Raw genomic sequence first — 13254 nt, forward strand, 5'->3', positions numbered from 1 at the left:
AGACACCTGTAAGCACAGTGCAGAGGACTGCAAGCTCCAGACTCATCTGGTCTTGCCATCAAAGGGCAGCCTTGCCAGCTTTCCAATCTTCAAAATGGGGAGAAAATAGAGTTTTTGTAAGAATGCGATTTAATGATGTTTATGGAAAAGATGTCGCAGTATCTGACTCATCCGTCGCTCTTTTCAGTTTACTCTAGACATATCTGCAGCCCCAGCCACCCCAGTGCGCTATGGCACATTGATGCCTAGGCCTTTTCTTTCTCTTAACAGTCCTTGCCCCAGTGGGGTTTAATGGGTCCTTAATAAAATCGTCTCGAAAATTGGAAGAGTAAATGTGTAATACGCATGCTGCTTGGGAGATAGTAACATAAGTGCTTTCTCCTGTCTGACATCAGCTTCCCTTTCACTGATTTGAATGGCAGAAAATACCCTCTCAACTTGTCATACTGTATATTTTTGGAGAAAGGAAAAATGAACCAATTCCGTGAAGAGTGAAGAGTTTAGTAAAAAAAAAAAAAAAAAAGGAGAGAGAGAGAATTTAAAACCAACAATCTGGTCGATTCTGAGGGTATAAATTAAGCTAGTTAAGCAACCTTAATCCAGGATATTGGCAAGACAACTATCAGACTCCTACAGTTACGTTTCTCCATTCTTCTCTGAGGTTAGGGCATAATATTTTAACCCCAAAGCACCAGAGGTTAAAACACAACACAGCAACAACAAAATAGCCTTAAACAGTTCAGTGTAAATGGGAAATCAAAGACAGGGCAGTGACTGTCAGCCGCATGGAGGCCTTAGATTGCTAACAGATGGTGAAGATTTTGATGGAAGTGGGACTAGTTTAGATCAGAGTGAGAATCCTCGGCGCCCCCTCCCCCACCAGGGGCTCTAATTACTACGTTAGATCCAGTTCAAAATCTGGGCCGACATCTTATTTGTTAAGTTGTAGATGGAACTCAAACCTTAGGGTGACCAAATTTGTTTATCGAAACACATACATGTGCATGCACACACTGTTCAGGGTAACTTGCTTTGCTATGGGGATCAAAATAAAGACTTTTTTTTTTCAAAGTCCTGGAGAAAAGGGCTCCAATGATTTGTTGGATATCAAATAGCTCCTTCAAGACAACATTTTGATGAGTTAAGTGTAAATGAATCAGAAACATATGGATTAAGTTTCCCTTAAAATACACAGGGGCTTAAAAATCAAAGAAGAAACAGTGCCTGGCCCAGGGTCCTGGAGGTTGTGCCAAACCCAACACATTGAAGCGGCAGCTCCAGATACTGGAGGGAGCCAAGCACCGGGTTGGGCTGACCCACGCCTGGTTCCTACCGAATTGAAATAGAAGACATAAGTAATGCCATTTATAGTGCATTATTACTAAAAATCCCTCCTTCTTTGTGGTTTGAAACTTAGCTAGACCAAGACTTACAAAAGAAGGGAACCTTACCAATGGTGTCTGCAGCATAGAAAACTCCGGAGAGGCTACAGAAATGAGCTCAAAATATTCTCAGACATCTCTGCATCTCTGCTATTGTCTGACAATTTTTTCTTACAAAAAGTGGGCATCAGTCTAACACCGAGTATTATTACCCTGCTGCTGAATAGCATTGCCACAAAGAACATATTGGAATAAAGAATGATTATTTCTGAACATGTTATACATTTAATCAGCAATTCCAATCACTCTCTTATTTGCTATAGATAGTGGATTTTAAAAACTTCTAATTGGTTAATCAGTAAATTGGCAACGTAGAGAACTTACATTTGAATCTCATCACAGGAGACAGCCCCAAATAGAGTTGATCAGCTAAACATATAAGTGCTAAGTCTAATTTTAATTTATGTAGTTCTTTTAATTAGACTATTTTTATCACTCAGGGTAAATAATAATTCTTAGCATAAACTACTTTCAATCTGGATCAACCATCAAAATAAATGAATCCAGAAGTAGGCAAAGCAAACTTGACACGTGAATGGACTTGGGAAACAGAAACACATTATTTATATTGTTATGAGCTCAGTTTTAAATGTATAACATATTATTTGCAATGCATGTTTAGAGAAAATTGACAAAATACAAAGAAAGTAAAGGATTGGGAGGAAAGGCCATCACTGAAATTGCCAGTAAGAATGAAATGATGTTAAGTGAAGTAAGACAGCCTCAAAGAGACAAAAGGTACACGTTTTTCTCTCACATGTGGAAACTAGATCTAATTTATAACTATACAAACCAGTCCATATGATGTCCTATGCAAGTGTACACAAAAGTATAAACCAAAGTATGGTATATGGTGTTATTCCTTAGAAAGTTTAACAAAAAGGATACCAAGAAACTGGCACTTGATAGATGTGTGTGGGAATGTCAGGGGTGGGAGTGGTAGATAAAGGGTCAGGGATAGATGAATGAAAAGAGGAAGAGGTGGGGGAGAATACAGTCATAATACTTAATGCATATCCTATAAAACTAGGAAAATGAGGGGAGGGCTTTGATTGGGAGGGATGGATGAGAATGATGAAAGAGGTGAAATCAATCAGGTTGCATGACACTTAAAAATGGGTTTGTTTCATGGTAAACTTTTGGAAACCATGTAAAGATAATGAAATACTATTGTGAAATAACTACTTTTAGTATCAGGATATTTTTGCCTATATATAGAGTGCAAATATTGCAAATACCATCAGCTCTTTCTGTATCTCCAGACTCTGCATTCACAGATTCAACCAGAAGGAAATGGAAAATATTCAATGGAAAAAATTGCATCGGTATGGAACACATATACGCTCTTCTTCTTTGTCATTATTCTCTAAGCAACATGGTCAACAACTATTTACATAGCATCAGCATGGTAGGAGGTACCAGAAATGATTTCGATGTGATTAAAATATACAGAGAAACTCATCTGCAAATATTGAGCATCTGTGAATTTTGGTATCTGTGGGGTTCCAGAAGCTTCCTGCCTTGAACACCAAGAGATTACCATTTGTTTGTGATCTGAGCTTTTCAGTGATCACATTGCAAACCTATTGCCAAATCACTGAACATATTGTACTATATTACTGATGTGAGAGCATGAAATTCCACGCTGCAGGTCCATTTGAATGGATTTAACCAGCTACTCTTTAGATGCTTTCCCATTTTTGCCTACCCTTAACAAAAAGGATAGGAACATGTTTTACAGTTAGTTGTAACCTTGGCCTTACGTTCCCAGGTGTAGGATTTCTCAGTGAAAATGTTTGAATGATGTAACATTTCTCGATATTCCTTGATAAAGTTTTCCCTATTGAGCTGGCTGGGCACAAAGCTAATGCCTGCCTGTCACTATGTGGTAAAAGGATGGACTGACCTCCAGAAAAGGAACAAAAGTAAGTGGACTCTCCTTCTCCAAACCCTTGCCGAACAGACACATCATTGTCTTTGCAAATTTTATACAACATAAAGGCAAGAAAACTACATCTCTTTGCTTTAATTCACCCCTTGTGGCAGTAGTGAATTTTAATGTGAATCTTGTTCATTTGCATTTCTCTTAATGATTGTTCATGCCTCATTAATTTGTCAGTGTCCTTTCCATTTTAAGACAGTAATTCTTGGCCACAAGAGTTGCAATATTGTTTGTGATATTTAGAGATATTTAAATTTTTTCATTTAAATCCTTCCTTCAGTCTTTTCATTATGTATCTTAATTTTGGTGTTCATTTTTAACTGCCTTCCCAAACTCAAAATTATATAAATATTTTGTTACATATTTATCAGCTCTTTATTGCTTTCTGTGTTTAACTTTCTTCTTTCTTTTTCTTTCTCTCTCTTTTCTTTCTTCTCTCCCTTCTTTCCCCCTTTTCTCCTTCCTCCTACCTTTCTCCCTTCCTCCCTCTTTTTCTGGCCTCCTTCCCTCTTTTCCTTCCTTTTATCTTCATTTTTCTTTTTCTTGTTTTTCAGAGAGAAAACTCACTATGTAGCTCAAGCATACTTGCATCTCCCCATCTTCCCCAAATTCTGGGGCAAATAGTCATGTACTGCCATGCCTAATTCATGTTTAACTTTTCAGTTATTGGTTTTGTTTGTTTTGGTGAATGGTGTATTAAGGATACATTTTTTAATTGAAGGTGTATTGGGGCTTTATTTAGGCACTGATCTGCACAACTAACTTCTGAGACTCAGTTGGTGTGTATGGACTCTAACGTGTCATTACAGTTGCCTCCAGGCCTCACGCTGTTTTGTAATCTGTCTCATTAAATATAGTGGGTAATGTCACTCACCAGTAGCTCACAGAAGTTACTATTGTGTTACTTTATGTGTCATGAGGGCTGATTCCTGCTAGCTTGATAAGGCGAGAGTGTCCAGAGGCAGCCAGCTGCTGGTGGCCTGGAGTTCACCATGTGGCAGCTTTCAAGGAGCTGAGCCTGTACTTCTACAGCTGAAAGGAGATGAACTTTTCCAAAGAGAGTGAGCTGGGAAGAGGATGAACTTTCAACTGAGAATAAAGCCCAATGGAAGCCTGGCCTGAGACCTTGTAACCTTCACAGAGCATGCAGCTAAAGTGCCCAGACTCCTAACCCATGAAATCTGTAACAGAAGATGGGTATGTTGTGGTTACCTGCTAGGTTTGGAGGAACTTGTGATGTGACAATAATAAATAAATCTACTAGACATTATTTGTTGCAACATGATTCTTTCACCTTAGTTTTATGTTTTATTTTTTTGCCCATTATGGGTTTTGAACTTAGGGCCTGGGCGCTGTCTTTGATCTCTTTTTGTTCAAGGCTAGTGCTTTGAGCCACAGTGCCACTTTCTTACCTTAGTTATAAAAAAACCACTTTTTTTTTTTGGTCAGTGTGGGGCTTGAAATCTGGGCCTGGGCTCTGTCCCTCAGCTCTTCAGCTCAAGGCTAGTGCTCTACCACTTGAGCCATAGCACCACTTCTGGCTTTTCCTGTTTATGTGGTGCTGAGGAATTGAACCCAGGGTCTCATGCCTCATGCATGTGAGGCAAGCACTCTACTACTGAGCCACCTCCCCAGCCCGTAAATACCACTTTTAACCTAAATTGTGAGATAATTTACCATAGTCTCTAAACTGCAGAAACATTCAACCAATCAAAAAGTTCTGAAGTGATCCCCTAATAATCATTTAATGAGACATTCTACTTTATTATTTGAAGAAGACACTGAAAAGTGGCATTCTGGGACACAGCTCACCGCAATAAGCAGCCTCTGTGTTCCTGTGATGGCCAAGAGCCAAACGCTAGCCAGGAGTGCTGAGGTTATTTCAGGCTGAAAATAAACCATAAGTTTAATGGAGATGAATTTTTAATATGGAGCAAGCAATGCTCTGAACAGTTAATTAAAAACAAAGAAATCAGGGAAAACTTATAGACAGGACACTATCAAACCCCTTAAAGGGATTTGAGCTATTTTTTTCTTTGGTTTACTTTCAGAAATTTCAAGAAAAGTTTAAGACGTATATAAATGACAGTGTATTAATTCTTTTTTTTCAGAAATTTCAAGAAAATTTTAAGATGTATATAAATGACAGTGTATTAATTCTTTTTTATCTATCATCTATCAATCTGTCATCTGCCTATTATCTATCATCTATCTGTTTAGCTGTTACTATTATCTATTTATTTATCATCTATCTGTTATCTCTATCTATTTATCTCTCTTTCTAGTCCATATATTTAGTAATGATGAGAATTGACCACAGAAACTTACTCATCCTGGGTAAACACTCTATTACTGATCCGTACTCTCAGCCAGATCCTTTTTTTTTTTTTTTATCATTTTAAAAGATTTTATTTTTAGAGAAACTTTAGGCTCACAGCAAAATTGAGTGGAAAGTACAGATTTTCCCTATCATTCCTGTCTCCGCCGCCCACCCCTCACCCCGCACCTCCCTCACCCTGCTGGTACACATGGAGAAACAGAATATCGCTGATATCTTGATATTATCATTCTATAGGTATGGACAAATGTGTGAAGGCATGCATCAGTCATCATAGTTTTTTCACTTCCTGAAAAATGCTCTTTGCTCCATATTCACATCAATTTTTCTATCCCTCTATCTCCAGGTAACAACTTATCTTTATAGTTTTCACAGTTTTATATTTTATGAACTTGTCCAGAATGGACGACTTAGTCTGTTCAAATTAGCATCTTCCACTAAGGTAATACGCATTTAATGTTCTTTCTTAATCTTCTGTGTCTTGTTAGCTTATTTGTCTTTATCAATGCATAGTAGTCCAATATCCAAATGTACCACAGTTTTCTTATCTGTTCACCTACTGAAGGGCATCTTGGTTGCTTCCAAACTTGGCAATATTATGAAGTTTTTTTTTTAATAATGGAAATTTATATGTAATTTTTTCTAGTCAGAAACTTTCAGGCAAATACAGAGTTACTATGTCTGGATTATATGAGAAGAGTGTTTGGTTTTGTAAGAACCAGCCATATTGTTTGCCAAAATGTATGGAACCACACTAAAGGTATGGAATGTCCTTTGGTATTCCAGAAGACAATGAGAAGGAAAGGAGGGAGAAGGAAAGTTCTGGTTCAGTTGCTTTTGGAACTAGTGCTTCAAAATTATAGTGCGTCTAGTTTTAAACATGTCTTATATTTTCCAGAAGAGCAGGTTTTCTGCTCTATTCTACTTCTAGTCAATCCTGTTTCCCTTCAGGGTCCTGAGCTACTTCAGCATATTTGTTTTTCCAGCTCAATGTCAGATCTTTGTATTAAGAGCCACCCCAAACCCAAAGATCTCTTTGGGATTTTCACTTCGATTTCATTAAGTTTATGAAGTAACATGGGAAGAATTGACATCTTTACAAAACTAAGCCTTCCCTTCAAGGAGTGTGGTGATCATTTCTAGTTGTTCAAATATATTTTTTATGTGCCCCATTAAATTTCTGTAAATGTGCCATAGGTCAGGCCTATTTTTGATAGATCCCTAGATTTTTTAATATGTTGTTTTTTTTTACAACTACCAAGAGGGTCTTAAGTACAAAATTATATACAGACATACAAACATTCATTCAGACGTATAAATATATTATTCTTTCTGGTATATAAGAAAGCTATTAAATTTCACATGTTTGTTTGTAATGAGAAGCTGTAATAAACTCCCTTACTCCTTTTCATTGTTTCAGAATAATATCTGGATGTATATGGGAAAATAATTATATGCCAATATTTTAATCTATAGTCTTTTCTCTTACCAAATTCTTAATATTTGAATCTCATTAAATTCATTTGAGCTCTTAAAAATAAGAAATATAAAGCAGTAACTAAGAGTATAATGCTTATATTCCTAACTTTAATGGAATCATTTGAGTTTTACCATATGACGTAATGACTGTTCAAGGGCTAGTTTGGGATAAAGATTACCTCTCAAGTTTGGAAAGTGTTCTCTTCGTTGATTTTATTTGGGTCTTTCCTTTCAATCTAAAAATGGATACTTAAATTTTGTCTAATATCCTTTAAAATAAGTTACTGAAAGTCCTGATTATAATGCCTATCCTTCACTGAGAGAGGGTTGAATCTCTCCTTTCTTTGGGCCTCGCACTTACTCTGCCTGACTTACTCTGGTGGCAGTCTGTGGCCTGTGCCAGTTTAAGCCTGGCTTTTTGTTGGTTATTTTGAGATGGAATCTAATCTTGAGGACTTAGCAGAAAAGTCTCAAAATATGATCCTTCTGATCTCAGCCTCCTGAGGAGCTACCATTACAGGCAGAAGCTACCAGCACCAGTCTTCTTACATGTAGCATGTTGGCTCATGCACTGTTCTAGTCCCAGAGCAGGTGACCTAGGCCTGCTCAAACTCAGAGATTGGGGAAAAAATTCAGTCTTACTTTATATGTCCTGATTTATTTTGTGACAATACTAGAAAGCATCCTTTTAGCTGGCATTTACAGGAACATATACAGCAAGATTTTTCTTTTCTTTTTTAAATGTTTTGGGATACAGTAAGATTAAGAAGTAAAAACAAGGACTATCGCTTGTTTCCTTAACACAGGCTGGGAATGGCTATGTAGAGACAAGTATATCTGATTACATTAGAGAAGCACAATGAGGGCCTACTAAAAATGAATAACTTCCATATCTCTATTGTTCTTCTGGATCTCTTCTTTGTTGCCCCCAGATTTGCCTCCTTTTATTTCTAATTGATGATCCAAGGAGATTGAACATCAAACCCTTAGTTGTCCATATTTACTGGGTGGGGATAGAAATATGTGTCTATGTGGGGGCAGGGATGGAGGACAAGATCACTATGCATTAAAAAATTTATGTAAGTATTTATTCACTTTTTATCTTCTTAAGATTAATTGGATCATGATTGAGAGATCCTAGCTGTCTTCTTAACTCCTTTCCAATGGGTCTCTACTTCCCAGTATCTTTCTTCCTCAAGTTATTCTCTTACTACCTGAGGAGAGTCCATCATTTTAGTACTGAGTACTAAAATTTATCAGAAAAAACTCTGCTCAGTGGTGATATTATGTAGTAGTATTTTAGCCTGTCATTCCTGATACACTTCCTTTTAGGTGAGGTGCTGTGAATTGAGTGTGACCATATGCATGGTTTGTGCAAAACAATTCATGGTACAAGTAATGGTTTTGCTTTTCTTTTGAAATTTTCCCCAGTTGCAAACTACTAGATACAATAAATGCTCTGCAACTAGTTCCTACTTTGTGTCCCTGCTCTAGAAGCTGTTGAGCTCTGTTCAGTTTGACTTCTGGATTTTTTGAGTCTCCTTATGGGTCCCTGTTCAATGCAGTAAGCAGTATTTGTTGACTCTCAATCTCTCTCTTCCTCTTAATCTCTCCTGTCTCTTAATCTCTCTCAATCTCTTTTAATCTCTCTTAATCTCTCTTTTAATTTCTCCCTGTTTATCTCTCTCTCTCTCTGCTTCCTCTGTCTCTACCTCTAGAGTCAGTACCTTTGAATAGGGAACTTTAACTTAATTATATTGTTCCCATAACTTATTCTATTGGTCATTTTTTTCACATCTTATTTTCTGGGTTGAATTTGTTTTCTCACTGTTTCCCATGAAGTCTATGCTTTGCTCCAATAAAATGAAAGAAGTATCACAGATAACTCATTGCCTCCTACCTATCACAGCTTTGATTTCCCCCTTATTTCTGATGACCTTCATTTTGCCCCTTTGACTAATGATATTGCTTTCAGCTTTCTCCTCTGTAAAGCTGCACATTTTCCAATTGTATTGAAGAAGTACTTAAAAAGGAGAAATTTGAAAATTTTATATATCAATATATATCCTGTTCTTCATGGAATGTATTCATTTATTATTTATTTTAAATAATTCTATGGACTCATAGTTTTTCCATTTTATTCTATGATTATAAATTATGATGGCTATAATTCATTTCAGTGTTGAAATTTTCCCAATTTGGTTGGGGCATTCACTTAAAATGGCAGCTGTATCCTTTGGCTATGTCTCCATAGTTTCTGGTACAGGAAGATTTTCCAGACTTTTATCTTTTACCTGCTCCAGTGCTAAATCAGCCACGACAAACATCCTTTTTCATGAAGAGAATGGTGACTAATAAGCCAAAATCTATGTTGAGGTATTGCTGCTATTATTGCAGCATTGTTACTCTAAGTGTGTCTCATCAGATAGAGTTAGAGACACATACACAGACACACACAGACACATGCAGACATACACAGACATAGACATACACACAGACAAAGACACACACACACCCTGTTAATCAGTAGAACATGAAGGCAGTACTAGAATGCAGGCCTCTGACCACTGCAGGAAACAGAAGTATTTGGAAGCATTATGTTGGTGATGGAAGAAGGGAAGCCAAGGACATTCCTTGAATAATGGGAGGTATGACTTGAAAAAGAGCCAGCTTGGTTTTAGGAACAATTGTTCTCAGATGCTAAAAGCCCCAAAGGTGAACCTGGAATCCACTCGGAGACTCTACTGAGCTGGGGAATATAATTCATGATGTGGAAAGTCAGGTTGAGAAGCTGAATGCTGAAGAAAAGAACAATACTCAAGGAAAAGTTGATTTCTTAAAGGGGGTAGGCAACAGACTCAGGGAGAAGACCATGTGAAAGGGAACAAAAATTATATAGAAATACAGAAGAATACTCTGCTGTCAACAATAGATCTGAATTTGGGCAATGAAATAGTCTACTAGATATTCTACAAAGAAATCTGAGTAGTTGGAAAAATGAACTACTTGAAAAAAATTCAACTACTGCTATAACTACTGGGACTCTAGTTGTGTATATATGTGTATATGTTTCTTAATATACATGTCTGCAGTATCAGCCCTTAAGGCCCTTAGACTAGGGGTGTTTCTGGGATCTTTTATTTTTTTTTTGGTGGAACTACACTGCTTTCTTGACTTCCTGGGGAGGTGTTTCATATCAGTCCTGGATGTCCTTTTTAGAGTTGGTCCCATCTGCAAGACATCTGGCAGAAATTCTTGGAATTTTCCGTTATTAGCAAGGCATCTTGTCCTTACTTAAGACTCTTAAGACAAGTTTGATGATGATGATGATGATGTTATTGATGATGATTTTATTTTTCCCTCATTGCAAAAGTTCCTCAGTAAAGTATTTCTTTGGGAATTGAGGAGGAAAGAATCTAATATCTCCTGTCAAGTGATCAAAGGTTGCAGACATCTATTTGTTCTTTGCACAATATTTCCTTTAAAATTCTTGGATTCTAAGAAAAAATGTCACAATCAAGATATTTGAGGGAAACCTAGTACCAATGACTCATGCCTGTAATCCTAGCTACTCAAGAGGCTGAGATCTGAGGATCATGATTTAAAGCCAGCCCAAGCAGAAAAGTTTGTGAGACTATATCTCCAAATAACCAGCCAAAAGCTGGAAGTAGAGGTGTGGCTCAAGTAGTAGAGCACCAACATTGAGCAAAACAGCTAAGGGATAGTGCTCACCACACACACACACACACACACACACACACACACACACAAAGATCTTAGAGTAGATTCATTTGAAGTTTGCTCATATAATCTATCACTCAAAATGCACTGGCACAGGGCACTCCTCCCCTTGTGTGAAGAATTATTCTTTGATAACAAGTCATAAGCAAACACTGCTGCTCATTTTTCGGTTCTAGCATCTAGCCCTGGCCAATACACCTGGGATTACAAATAAGGAAGGACTTGCTTGTTTCCTCCTGAGCCTTTAGAGCAGTACTGCTGACAACTCCAATTTATACAATGTTTATGGCCTTTATTAAAAGCTCTGGGATACCTTGCTTTGTTCTGGTGACACTGTTGTGGTTAGTGTTGCATGATTAGAAATTAAATGGAGGGGATTTGACTTCAAAGCTATGGACTGAAATCCCCCCCTTTTTTTTTCTGACTTTTGTCTGATGCTATCTAAAAGCTGAAATTCTCAAAGCAGAAATGCAACTGAACACCAGAACTCTTAAAATCAAGATACATTTTTAGAAAAATCCATATTCCAAAAAAAGTAAAACAAAATCAACTTTCATCATTGTTTTACATCAAAAACTTAAGTACCAGGTTTTCTTCCTGGAAGGTATTAACTAAAGTTCTAGGGTTTTCAGGAGTTACAATCACTTAAGGTTACACCGAAAATTCACTATACCCAGAATTTAAATATCTAGTTTTGAAATTCATTCATAAAGCACCACTGTTACAAAATTTATAAACTTCATAATTTCTATTCCTTAGTTTACTCATTTAGCTAATGTAATGATATTATTTGCCTTGCCTTCACAGAACCATTTTCAGAATCCTATAAAAGAAAGGAAATCTAGGTCCTTTGTTAATTACAATTATGAACAAACCAACAGAAATATCTACACAAATGAGTAGTTTTAATTTGCTGTACTTTATATCTTAGTACATTCTCAAGATTTAAACTCTGATCCAGAGCAAATCTTAGCTTTTGAGCCTAGATCTTAATTCTGCAATTTCTTCAGTGACAGTTACCTCCCCAAATTTTGCTTTAATCACAAATCAAAAATTTAACAACCAAACAATTATAAAAGAGGTTGGGGAATATTACTATCGTTCACATAATAATAAATAATAATAAAATCACACAAATCTAAGAAATAAGCCCAAGTTTGGAAGTGATCAAGGCCAGAAGTTTACATATTTTTATTTTTAAAAAAGTCTATATGAGCACAATTTGCTCAGTGGCCCAATATATAGAAAATGTCATATATACTGAGCAAGAGGCCCAAATCTGCTCTTAATGGTGCCTTCTGCTTCCAAGAAAGAGCTCAGATTGGAAGCCACAGATCTTCCTCAGGATGTTTTATTAAGACATGGGATTCTTGTTCAAATCTTACCTTATGTGGATGCTCATATCAACAGCATATGTAGGCATCTTTGCTCTGTGGAACCATTTAGGGGTTCTAGAGCCCTTGTGTCTTGCATCTGTCAGTTTTTGGTGGACCTAGTGGGATTGGTTTTTAAAGCCTAGTTTAGAAATCCTTGATTATCACTGGGTCATATTCATGTGCTCTTCTTTCTCACCCCTTAAAGAATCAGTGTTTGCTGGTTATACCTGTAATCCCAGCACTTGGGTGTTTGAAGAAGGAGGCTCACAAGTTCAAGGAGGATCAGACCTTGTCTCAAAACAACAGACAACAACAACAACAACAACAATAACAACAGCAAAGGCTTGTGTGTCTTGCAGTTGGCATTGAACTCAGAGCCCATACTGTGGGTGTACAATGCCCTGGGCACCACTGGGAAGAATCCACTCCCTTCTCTCATCCATTCCCATCTCATCTAATTGGTGGACAACCATTAAGACCCTCTACATTTTCTCTTCAGGGCAAATATTTCCAGTGTTCTCCAGTTTCTTTTTTGCAACCCCTTTGCTGTGCTGTGACTGTCTACCAATTAAACAAATTGAATCTCCGTTCTAGTCATGCTAAGATGCGAGGTCTTTCCAAGGTGGCCAGGCCAAGGTGGCACTGCCGTCTTGAATGGATTCATGGCAGTGAAGAGTTTGGCCCCTGTTTCTTCTCTTTGTCCCTCTTGAACTCTTGATTTTTCTTCCTGGTTTGGATGCAGCACCAACGGACCTGGCTCTGAGACTTCCCAGCCTCCAGAGTGGTGAGCCAACTGAACTTCTTTTGTTTATACTTTTGCCAGTCTGTGCAAGTCTATTACAGCGACATAAAATGGAGGAATGCACTCCTGCTCAGGAGATTTCCAAACCTTCAGTTATCATTTGGGACTCAGACTTGATTGGACCCAGCACTTTG

Source organism: Dipodomys merriami, unplaced genomic scaffold (assembly GCF_024711535.1).
Source record: "Dipodomys merriami isolate MVZ:Mamm:240054 unplaced genomic scaffold, mDipMer1.0.p SCAF_104, whole genome shotgun sequence".
NCBI lineage: Eukaryota > Metazoa > Chordata > Mammalia > Rodentia > Heteromyidae > Dipodomys > Dipodomys merriami.